The sequence below is a fragment of the Dreissena polymorpha genome, chromosome 1 (genome assembly GCF_020536995.1).
Source record: "Dreissena polymorpha isolate Duluth1 chromosome 1, UMN_Dpol_1.0, whole genome shotgun sequence".
In the NCBI taxonomy this organism is placed as follows: domain Eukaryota; kingdom Metazoa; phylum Mollusca; class Bivalvia; order Myida; family Dreissenidae; genus Dreissena; species Dreissena polymorpha.
Window position 1 is genome coordinate 63,571,258 of NC_068355.1, and position 10,287 is coordinate 63,581,544.

The 10,287-nt window shown below is 37.3% G+C and overlaps 1 long non-coding RNA gene across 1 annotated transcript; it reads right to left on the reverse strand.

The window, feature by feature from the left end:
* Nucleotides 1-2,132: 2,132 nt before the first annotated feature.
* LOC127832220 (uncharacterized) lies at nucleotides 2,133-6,481 on the reverse strand. Its single transcript, XR_008026748.1, has 2 exons — nucleotides 2,696-6,481; nucleotides 2,133-2,393 (listed from the first exon to the last, which is right to left on the reverse strand). It is a non-coding gene; the product is annotated as an uncharacterized LOC127832220 (long non-coding RNA).
* Between the last annotated feature and the right edge of the window lie 3,806 nt (nucleotides 6,482-10,287).

Below are 10,287 nucleotides of genomic sequence, written 5' to 3' on the forward strand. Positions count from 1 at the left end.
ATGCGGTTCGAATTTAAAAAAGTAAAAGTTTACTGATCGAAGTCTAGCGTAGAACTGACCAAACAATGAACACCCAGTGCAAATTCCCGCCTATGTCCACCTGAGTGACCATCACTCACGTGACAACCACACGCATGAACGAACCGCACATATACCTGTTTTGTGCGGTGCGTTATGTTTAGACATACGTTCTGTGCTATACTCCGTAACGCACAGAACTGAAAAGTCTTCACACAACTAAGCACAAAACACAACACGTTTTGCATTGGGCAAGGCTTGCGATAGAACAAAAACAAAGGTTGGTAAGGTTTTAAATTCGAACCGCAAATCAATTATAATTTCAATTGTCTAGTGATAAAAAGCTTTTTGTCTAGAGAATCATCAATGTACCCATCTTTAGCCCTATCAGACTTCCATCGACCATGTCGCTTCAAATATCTCTAAAACACGCCCTCGGCGTTAGCTAGTCTAAATAATTACATATATATAACCAATAACTGGTTTGAACAAAAAATCATTTGATTCATCTGACCAATTTGCTAATTACATATTTGTTAACAAGAGCACCGCCTTGCGGGTGCAGACCGCTCATCTATTTTCTTTTTAAAGGTGAAGGGACTCTCATTTTCAATCACAAAGGAGGGAGGGGTGGAGTGAAGAGTGGTGCATTGTGTGGGGGTGTGGACATTTATTACATTATCTTCCAAAAATGCGAAAAAAAGGGAAAAAAAATCGGGGGGGGGGGGGGGGGTTGGGGGGGTGGGTGGGGGGGGGGGGTGGGTGGGGGGGGGGGGGTGGGTGGGGGGGGATTCTTGGGTGCGATGGTTGGACGGTATTTCAAACATAAAATAATAAAAATAATTATTTGTGTTTTTTAACCGTTTCAATAAAAAAAAATTGGAGGGGGGGGGGGGGTGTGAGGGGGGGGGGGTATAGTGTGAGGGTGTGGTGGTAATTTGTGAGATGATCTTAACAAAAAAAAGAAAAAAAATAGGGGGGGGGGATTCGGGTGGGGGGAGGGGGGTGGGGGGGATTCTTGGGTGCGATGGTTGGACGGTATTTCAAACATAAAATAATCAAAATAAATAGTTTTGTTTTTTAACCGTTTAAAAAAAAGTGTGGGTATAGTGTGAGGGTGTGGTGGTCATTTGTGAGATGATCTTAAAAAAAAATAGGGGAGGGGGGTTCGGGGGGGGCGGGGGGGGGGAACCCGCGATGGTTTGGGTGGAGTCTATTGTGGTATGTCAGGTAAGAGTAGTTTTGTAAAAGTATCAATCAAATCTAATCAAAAATAAAGAAGTTATGGCAATTTTAGCGAAATTTAATAATTTGACCTTGAGAGTCAAGGTCATTCAAAGGTCAAGGTAAAATTCAACTTGCCAGGTACAGTAACCTCATGATAGCATGAAAGAATTTGAAGCTTGAAAGCAATAGCCTTGATACTTAAGAAGTAAAGTGGATCGAAACACAAAATTTAACCATATATTCAAAGTTACTAAGTCAAAAAAGGGCCATAATTCCGTAAAAATGACATCCAGAGTTATGCAACTTGTTCTTTTACTGTTCCCTTATGATAGTTTGCGAGTGTTCCAAGTATGAAAGCAATATCTATGATACTTTAGGGGTAAAGTGGACCAAAACACAAAACTTAACCAAACTTTCAATTTTCTAAGTATAAAGGGCCCATAATTCCGTCCAAATGCCAGTCAGAGTTACATAACTTTGCCTGCACAGTCCCCTTACGATAGTTAGTTAGTGTTGCAAGTATGAAAGCAATAGCTTTGATACTTAAGGAATAAAATGGACCTAAACACAAAACTTAACCAAAATTTTCAATTTTCTCAGTATAAAAAGGGCACATAATTATGTCAAAATGCACGCCAGAGTTATCTAACTTTGCCTGCCCAGTCCCCTCATGATAGTAAGTAAGTGTGCCAAGTTTGAATGCAATAGCATTGATACTTTCTGAAAAAAGTGGACCTAAACGCAAAACTTAACCAAAATTGTCAATTTTCTAAGTACAACAAGAGCGCCGCATGACGGAGCAATATACGCCCGATTCGTGTGCCATTGGAGATGATACACTGATGATTGATGTATTTGTTTTGGAAATAAGCAAAAAAAACAACAACAACTTATATAACTGATATATTCATATATATGCATTGATATCAATAAGTGTACACTTAGTCTCATTTGTTCTCTAAAACACAATGTTTAAATCATAATTGTTTAGACCCCCATACCACTTTGACGCAGGATAAAAAGTTGTTTAAAAGTTTCGGATGAATACAATTTGAATTAGAGTCCGGACAAAGTGGCGCCGTTGAAAATGCACTAATTGACCCTATGACCTAGTTCTTGACCCGACATGACCCATATTCGAACTTGACCTAGATATCAACTAGATGCAACTACTGACCAAGTTTGGTAAAGATCGGATGAATACAATTTGAATAAGAGTCCGGACAAAGTGGCGCTGTTGAAAATGGACTAATTGACCCTATGACCTAGTTTTTTACCTGGCATGACCCATATTCGAACTTGGCCTAGATATCAACTAGATGCAACTACTGACCAAGTTTGGTGAAGATAAGATTTATACAATTTGAATTAGAGTCCGGACAAAGTAAAATGCACTAATTGACCCTTTGACCTAGTTTTTGACCCAGCATGACCCATATTCGGACTTGACCTAGATATCAACTAGATGCAACTACTGACCAAGTTTGGTGAAGATCGGATGAATACAATTTGAATTAGAGTCCGGACAAAGTGGCGCCGTTGAAAATGCACTAATTGACCCTATGACCTAGTTTTTGACCCGGCATGACCCATATTCGAACTTGGCCTATATATCAACTAGATGCAACTGCTGACCAAGTTTGGTGAAGATCGGATGAATACAATTTGAAATAGAGTCCGGACAAAGTGGCCCCTTTGAAAATGCACTTATTGACCCTATGACCTAGTTTTTGACCCGGCATGACCCATATTCGAACTTGGCCTAGATATCAACTAGATGCAACTGCTGACCAAGTTTGGTGAAGATCGGATGAATACAATTTGAATTAGAGTCCGGACAAAGTGATGCCTTCCGCCCGCCGCCCGCCGCCCGCCCGCCGCCCGCCCGCCAAGGGGTTTCACATAATACGTCCCGTATTTTATACGGGCGTATAAAAAGGGCACATAATTCAGTCAAAATGCACGCCAGAGTTATCTAACTTTGCCTGCCCAGTCCCCTCATGATAGTAAGTAAGTGTACCAAGTTTGAATGCAATAGCATTGATACTTTCTGAGAAAAGTGGACCTAAACGCAAATCTTAACCGGACGCCGACGCCGACGCAGACGCCGACGCCGACGCCAAGGTGATGACAATAGCTAATAAAACGCCACATGGGAAGTTGTAGTTGTACATTTTGCAATTATAATATCCGAACCATTCGTATACATGCCAGTATTATAATGGCGTACACTAATACCAAAGTGATCAGATTTCAATTGTAGGTCATTACAATGAAACTCACTTAATTTGTTAATATGCATGATACATGTACATGCATAACCCAAAAATGATCAATCAATGAAAACAGTGGAATCTCCTTATATCAAACACAATGTTTGTATCATCTCTAATGAATGCACATGTACATGATACATCTTTCTTGTGAAATGGTTTGAAGCACACACGCTTTGAAGCTTCTTATAATAGTTTGTTAAATCTTTCTTTGGATCATGTACACTATTAATAGAAAGGATCCATTTAATACTGTAAAACACAGATGTAAAAAACGTTATTAGATTTCCTCGATCCATCAATTGAGCCATGTACATTTCTACTGATATATGTAAGGCTGGCATGGCGACTACATTTTCTTCACAGTATTTGAAATGTGCACATGAAGAATTCTTTTCTTCACCGTATTGTCTGCTCTTGATTGTTCAAGTATTTACTTAGCCATTCTGTCCGCCATCTAATCTCTTCGAAGCCCATGCAAGCCCGAGCCCTCTAATCGCTCCTTCAGAGTACCTCTCAAAACATTTCCTGTCAAACATATGTACTATACATCAATAACTGTATTGTGATATGCACCTTAACGCTATCTTATTTAATGATAATCTAGTGTTAACAAAACAACCTGGAATCATACAGTCTCTACCAAACTTTTTGCAATATTTCACAATATCTCTAAAATGTCCGTATGACAAATCAACATTAGCCAATAAGGCGAACTGCCCCTTTTTGGAACAACAAGGATGCGATATCATCTTATTGATACAGATTGATACCAACCTAGTTTCTGAACTAACCATTTTACATTGTTTCCCCATATTGAACTAAGGCACCCACTGCTTCTTTTCATTGAATCCAGTATCCACACAACATATTTAAATCTAAAGCTATTTATTTTGACTACCATTCAATAATATAGATTTTACATTTTATTGTCTGAATACACTTTGATGTACGAATTTTGCAAAGCATTTAAAACATTTCATATAACATAACACCCGGGGACCATAGCATACTCTCTGCTCTCTTCATGGAGCATCTCTGCTCACTTCCGGGAGCAATCTACTGGGCTCTATGTCCACTTCCGGGGACCATAGCCTACAATTTCTGCTCACTTCCGGGAGCAATCTACTGGGCTCTATGTCCACTTCCGGGGACCATAGCAAACTCTTTCTGCTCACTTCCGGGAGCAATAACATACCTTTTCTAGCCGTATGCAAGGCATTTTCTTGATCATAAGAAATTTTTACTTACGTTATGATGAACGACGGAATACTTATCCGGTTTATCTTGAAAACCAACTTCCGGTGGCTTAATGTATTGACTTCATATTAAATCACAATATGCATTACCTGTTTCGTTTATAGAAACACTGGCAGTGTACCTCCTTGATTTTAACAGTGTAATCTAGTAATAACTTCCAGGAATAACTTTTCTCTTTTCGTCAATAATCTGTTCACTTCCGGGAACAGGTTGCTCTTTTTTTTAAGATCATGTACATTCCAATTTTCTCATTTTCGGGTCTCAAAGATCACGAGTACATACCTTTACTCTCTCCGTCAATGGAATAAAACAAAATTGAAAATAAATTTGCTTTTTTTTTATTTTTATGAAAATCGTTAGCTTGACAGTCATTTCGCCTATATCTACATTATAGCTACAACTTTCTATAAAACCTCCATAAACCATAACTTGTGGTACTTGCATCAGCAACTATATTACACAAAAACAACTGATTGTGTTTGAAATCTTTTCCACCGTTGATTAACTGCCTAGTGCTTTCTTTCCATAATCTAAGTTTGTAAATAACTTGCAACGTTACAATAACGGGAGCTTTCCAACTAGCTCTGGTATTTATGCAATTTTATATATGCATTGTTATCACCAAACTTTATTTACAATCACACTCTGAAAGGAAATTATCTGCCCTACAAGACTAGCTATTAATTTATCTTTTGGTACTAATTTTTCTTTCGTTTGATAAATTAGATAGATCATCGAATCAATACTTTTTTCTAGCCTAGCTACTCAATTTTTAATTATGAAAAACTGCATTTTATGCATATCGATCACATGCCCGAGCCATTCTACTCTCTGAGAAGGAATCAAAATACTGTTTCTTCAGCCAGTTAACATCCAAACTCGTCTAGTCACTAGCATATAATGTTTTTTTCATATTCTACACTGTGATGTATGCCATCATCACAAAAGAAAATAACTATTTTAAGTAAATTTGACGTAAGAATGCTAGTACACCTCATTTTAGTTTTAACGAGTTTTAGTAAATATATGATCGGCCGTTATCGTGTCAAATATAAGTTTATAACAACCTAACAACTGCCTGCTATTCTCTTGATAGCTCAATCCACACCGTTCGTGAATGTATCAATATCATGATACGCTCGTCTAATATCGAAAGTAGAACAAATAAATAAATAATAATTTTAAATATATCGAGGCCTCCCATTCTTATTAAATACGACTATAAACGTATTAACGGGCGTATTAACAACATGATAAATGTCACGATGGTTTTCAGTCTACTTACCGACAAACTTCCGGTTTTTTATTCTATGATTTTATTTCTTTTTGATATATTTCTATACTATGATCCTTTTAATCAATTGCTCCTTTTATCTCTTTCTGAACGTTACCGTTTTCCAACGGAAAAGGAAACATATAACCGCAATTTACTACATCTAAAATGTAACAACCATCCGTAGCCTGCTACAGCTTGGCTACATGGGCTTTCGTTCTTTTTAACGGCGAGCTTCTAGCATCAATTTCTATACTATGATCCTTTTGATCCAGTTTTATACTAAGATCCTTTTGATACATTGAGACAGATCTTTTTGTACGTTACGATTTTTTCCGACGGAAAAAATATACTTTAACCGCCATTTACTACATCGAAAATGTACTTACTATCAGTAGTCTAGGTGCTACTTAACCGCGTTGGCCTTCCTTCAACTTACCTGATAAAGCTTCCGGCTTCTGATATGACCCGTCAAGAGCGCCGCGTGGCGTTATGTTTCCGCCTTTTTATATGCCATCGCCTCTACCTGGTATTTTTCTACAAATAACATTACGTCATCAGACTCGTAAAACATTTACACATATACATATAGAATGTATACAACACCACAACACAAAGAATAGCAATTTATTCCCCAGTAAGTTCGAAAGCTTTTGTCGTGTTCTACCATTAATGACCTGCGAATTTTCGGTCACGTGCCATCAATATTTCTATTTGTAAATTGCTCGGCTTTCTCTAGTGCTGAAATTGTTACTTGAAATATACATCGTTTCAACTCTGTTACTACTTCGTAACACTCGATACCATGCTCGAGATTCAGTATAACGGATTTAACAGATTTACATTTCTTTTAGCACTTATCTTTTCTATGATGCGTTCCAAATCTTGCAGCATGGACACCCTGTGCTCTGCTAAAGTCGACAACACGATGCAGGATTTGTAGACGAACACAAGTTTACTGATCGAAGTCTAGCGTAGAACTGACCAAACAATGAACACCCAGTGCAAATTCCCGCCTATGTCCACCTGAGTGACCATCACTCACGTGACAACCACACGCATGAACGAACCGCACATATACCTGTTTTGTGCGGTGCGTTATGTTTAGACATACGTTCTGTGCTATACTCCGTAACGCACAGAACTGAAAATTTCCTAGCAGACGTTCATAGCATTTGTCCACTCTCTTACACTGCGGTTCATCAATTTCACATGTATGTTGAGGCAGGAACCGACAACTCCGCCAGAATCAAAGCGCTGAAGGCACTGAAGATGTTCGCTATTGCATAATTTAACACGCAATTCATTTTTCAAAATCAATCGCAAGTTTGAAATGAAAACACGCCATTCAACTTTAAAAAGTGTGTGTCATAGCGCACGGGTCGAGTTTTGTGTGCACTTTTTATCATCCTTATTATTTCATAGAAATAACTAAGACAAAATAAAAACAGCATGCTTTTTTGGAAGTTCTGAAAGCAAAGAAAGTATGATGAAAATGGTAATGAGAACTTAATATAAAGACAATTTGCAGTCACCATCATATTAAAGGAATATTTTTTCTAATATCAAATGACTATCTCACCAAGAATATTAATTCATAATGAAAGTTCCGTGTACAAAACTTTTGATTTTTGACACCATATACAAATTCAAAATATACAATAATCTTCGTATCTTGTATATGGAGGAATAAAAGTATATAAACATTGCTGTTTATGCTTTACTTGTTACCCGAGCAGTTCACACGGTGTCAACAACGCTAACATAAACATAGGTATAGAGCACTAATGCGCTTTTAGGCGAAGCTGTTTCAGTTTTCATCTTAGTGACTTTAACATAACGCCAACAGACACGCATGAATATTTTCGAATATTTAATAAGCTGATTCGAGATACAACCTCTGAATTTTTGCTACATCACTGCGTATGTGCTCAATTCAAAGGATGTAGCACTGTTCAGTGTAAGGAATTCCGGACTACTCTCTGTATGCTCAAACGACACAAATTGTGGCCCTGTTACAATTACGCGTTACAATCCATCTCGCAGAATTTCAATTTCGCCTCCAAGATGAGAAAACAATCATTAGCGAAATAGTATAGTGTCACGATAAGAGAAAATCGTTTAATTATCATACCACAATGTTTGCCGTACTTGGTCAGCACGTCTGGAAATCATTCCTTAATGCGTCGATAGGCTGCCATTATTAACAAGTTTGCTATTTTGAATTCAATTTTGTATCAAAAAGCATTGTTTTTAAATGTGGGATTTTCAATTCGCAATGAGATTTGTAATGACCCTCGTCATGCGAAAATGGGTCTTATTCCATATGCGCCCATCATATAAATAGCCCACTCAGCTATCCCTCCTTCTGGTAAGGAGAAACATAACATATTGAGTGATTTTAAAGCGAACAGCGTCGCCTATGGCCTGACTGCGCAAGAGCACATGTTGGGTTTAACAAACGCTTGCCGAAACGCATAAGACCCATTTTCGCATGACGGCGCTATTGACGTGTGATTTAAATGTGACGAAAGAAAACTGCGTTTAAATCAAATATAAACATACGATATATTTCGATAATGAAGAAAGATACTCATAACAAGGCATATGAGGACACATATGAAGTGCTCTCCCGTAGTATATTTTTTATTTACTCACACTAATGTGTGGTTTGACAATGCTAACACACATTTCATGCGGTGAATATGCAGCTTACAAGTGAAAAACACAACACAATAGTTTAACTTTTGTTTAATTGTATTCAATTATTTAGAAAAGTAAATTGCTAACTTTATTTCAAAGTCGGCGTATACGCCGACTACATTTTTAAAAGACATGTATTGTTATAAATATATTTAATATAATATATTTAGTTGTTTTCGGTTTTAGCGATTATAAAGCATTTTCGAGGTTGCCTATAGTATGCCTGAGTAATTGATGAACTCATATCCAACTGTCAATGTATTGAGAACTGTGAATATAAACAAGCTAACCCTTCTACTAAGCTTCTACTATTGCTAGCACCCGTAAATACAAAAGATCGCCGCTATGTGTTGAGAACCAAGAACGCTTTCCAGAAATACCCGATGTAGTAGCTTCAACGAGGTTATGAAACAGGTCATTCGTATTATTATTATAAATTATTTGTTATATTCGGGTTAAGCGATTATGATTTTTTAGTCTATCGTATCGCTGAAGTTATTGTTGAACTTATGTTCAACGTTTTATAAATTGAGAATATAAATAAGCGTCAACTTTTTCCCAAATCTCTCAATTTACGACCTGTACTACGTCATTGAGTTGTATGTGAGATCGTAACCTATTGCGTTGTTATCGCCCGTAAACTTTCCTTTGTTTATCGACAGGCGCATCTATTAATAGCCTCATATCATGAATGTCAAAACACCCGCGAAAAAGAACCACGTGACCAAATAGGACGCTAAACGCAAATACCATGCGACTACGACTTTAATTATGTAAGAACGCTCCGCAATTCCTCTGAAGCCGGGGCCTTGTGATTGCTTTTACGTAAAGAATTGACCTCTACTGAAGTAAGCAAAGGAAACGCAGCACCTAATTGACCCATTCCTTCTATGTGCGAAGGCAGATTGAATTTTACTAATGTATGGTTTGCCTATTATAACACACATTATAATGCGGTAAATATGCGACTAAAAGTAAAAAACACTATAATTAAACTTTTGTTTTTAATTAAGTTATTTAGAAACCAAATTCCAAACCTTATTTCAAAACAGCAAGACTACATTTTTTTAGAGAATATTCTTGTTATATTTAAATGTTTTTTAACAGTTTCAGCGATAATGAATAATTTTTATGTTGTCTATCGTATCCCGGTAATAATTGTTGAACTCGTGGTCAACGTGTTATTAATTGAGACATGTGAATATAAACAAGCGTAACCTTATACTAGTGCGTAATTCTCACCCGGACTCCCCTTTGTTTATCGCCAGCCTCAGATTTATGAATGAGATGAGCGAAAATACTACGTCACGCAGACGCAGCAGAAAGTGGACTATTTTAATCATTCATAAACAATCTCCTCCGCGACACGTGCAATACGATCATTGTTTTTTTATTCTTTTCTATAAAACACCATTCGAAACTATTGTATTTAACACGATATTAATATAATGTTTCCATTTGTGAATAAACATAATTGGAGAACTCAAACCTCTTGCATAAATTATACAACTCTTTCTTCGCGCGTAGTGTAAG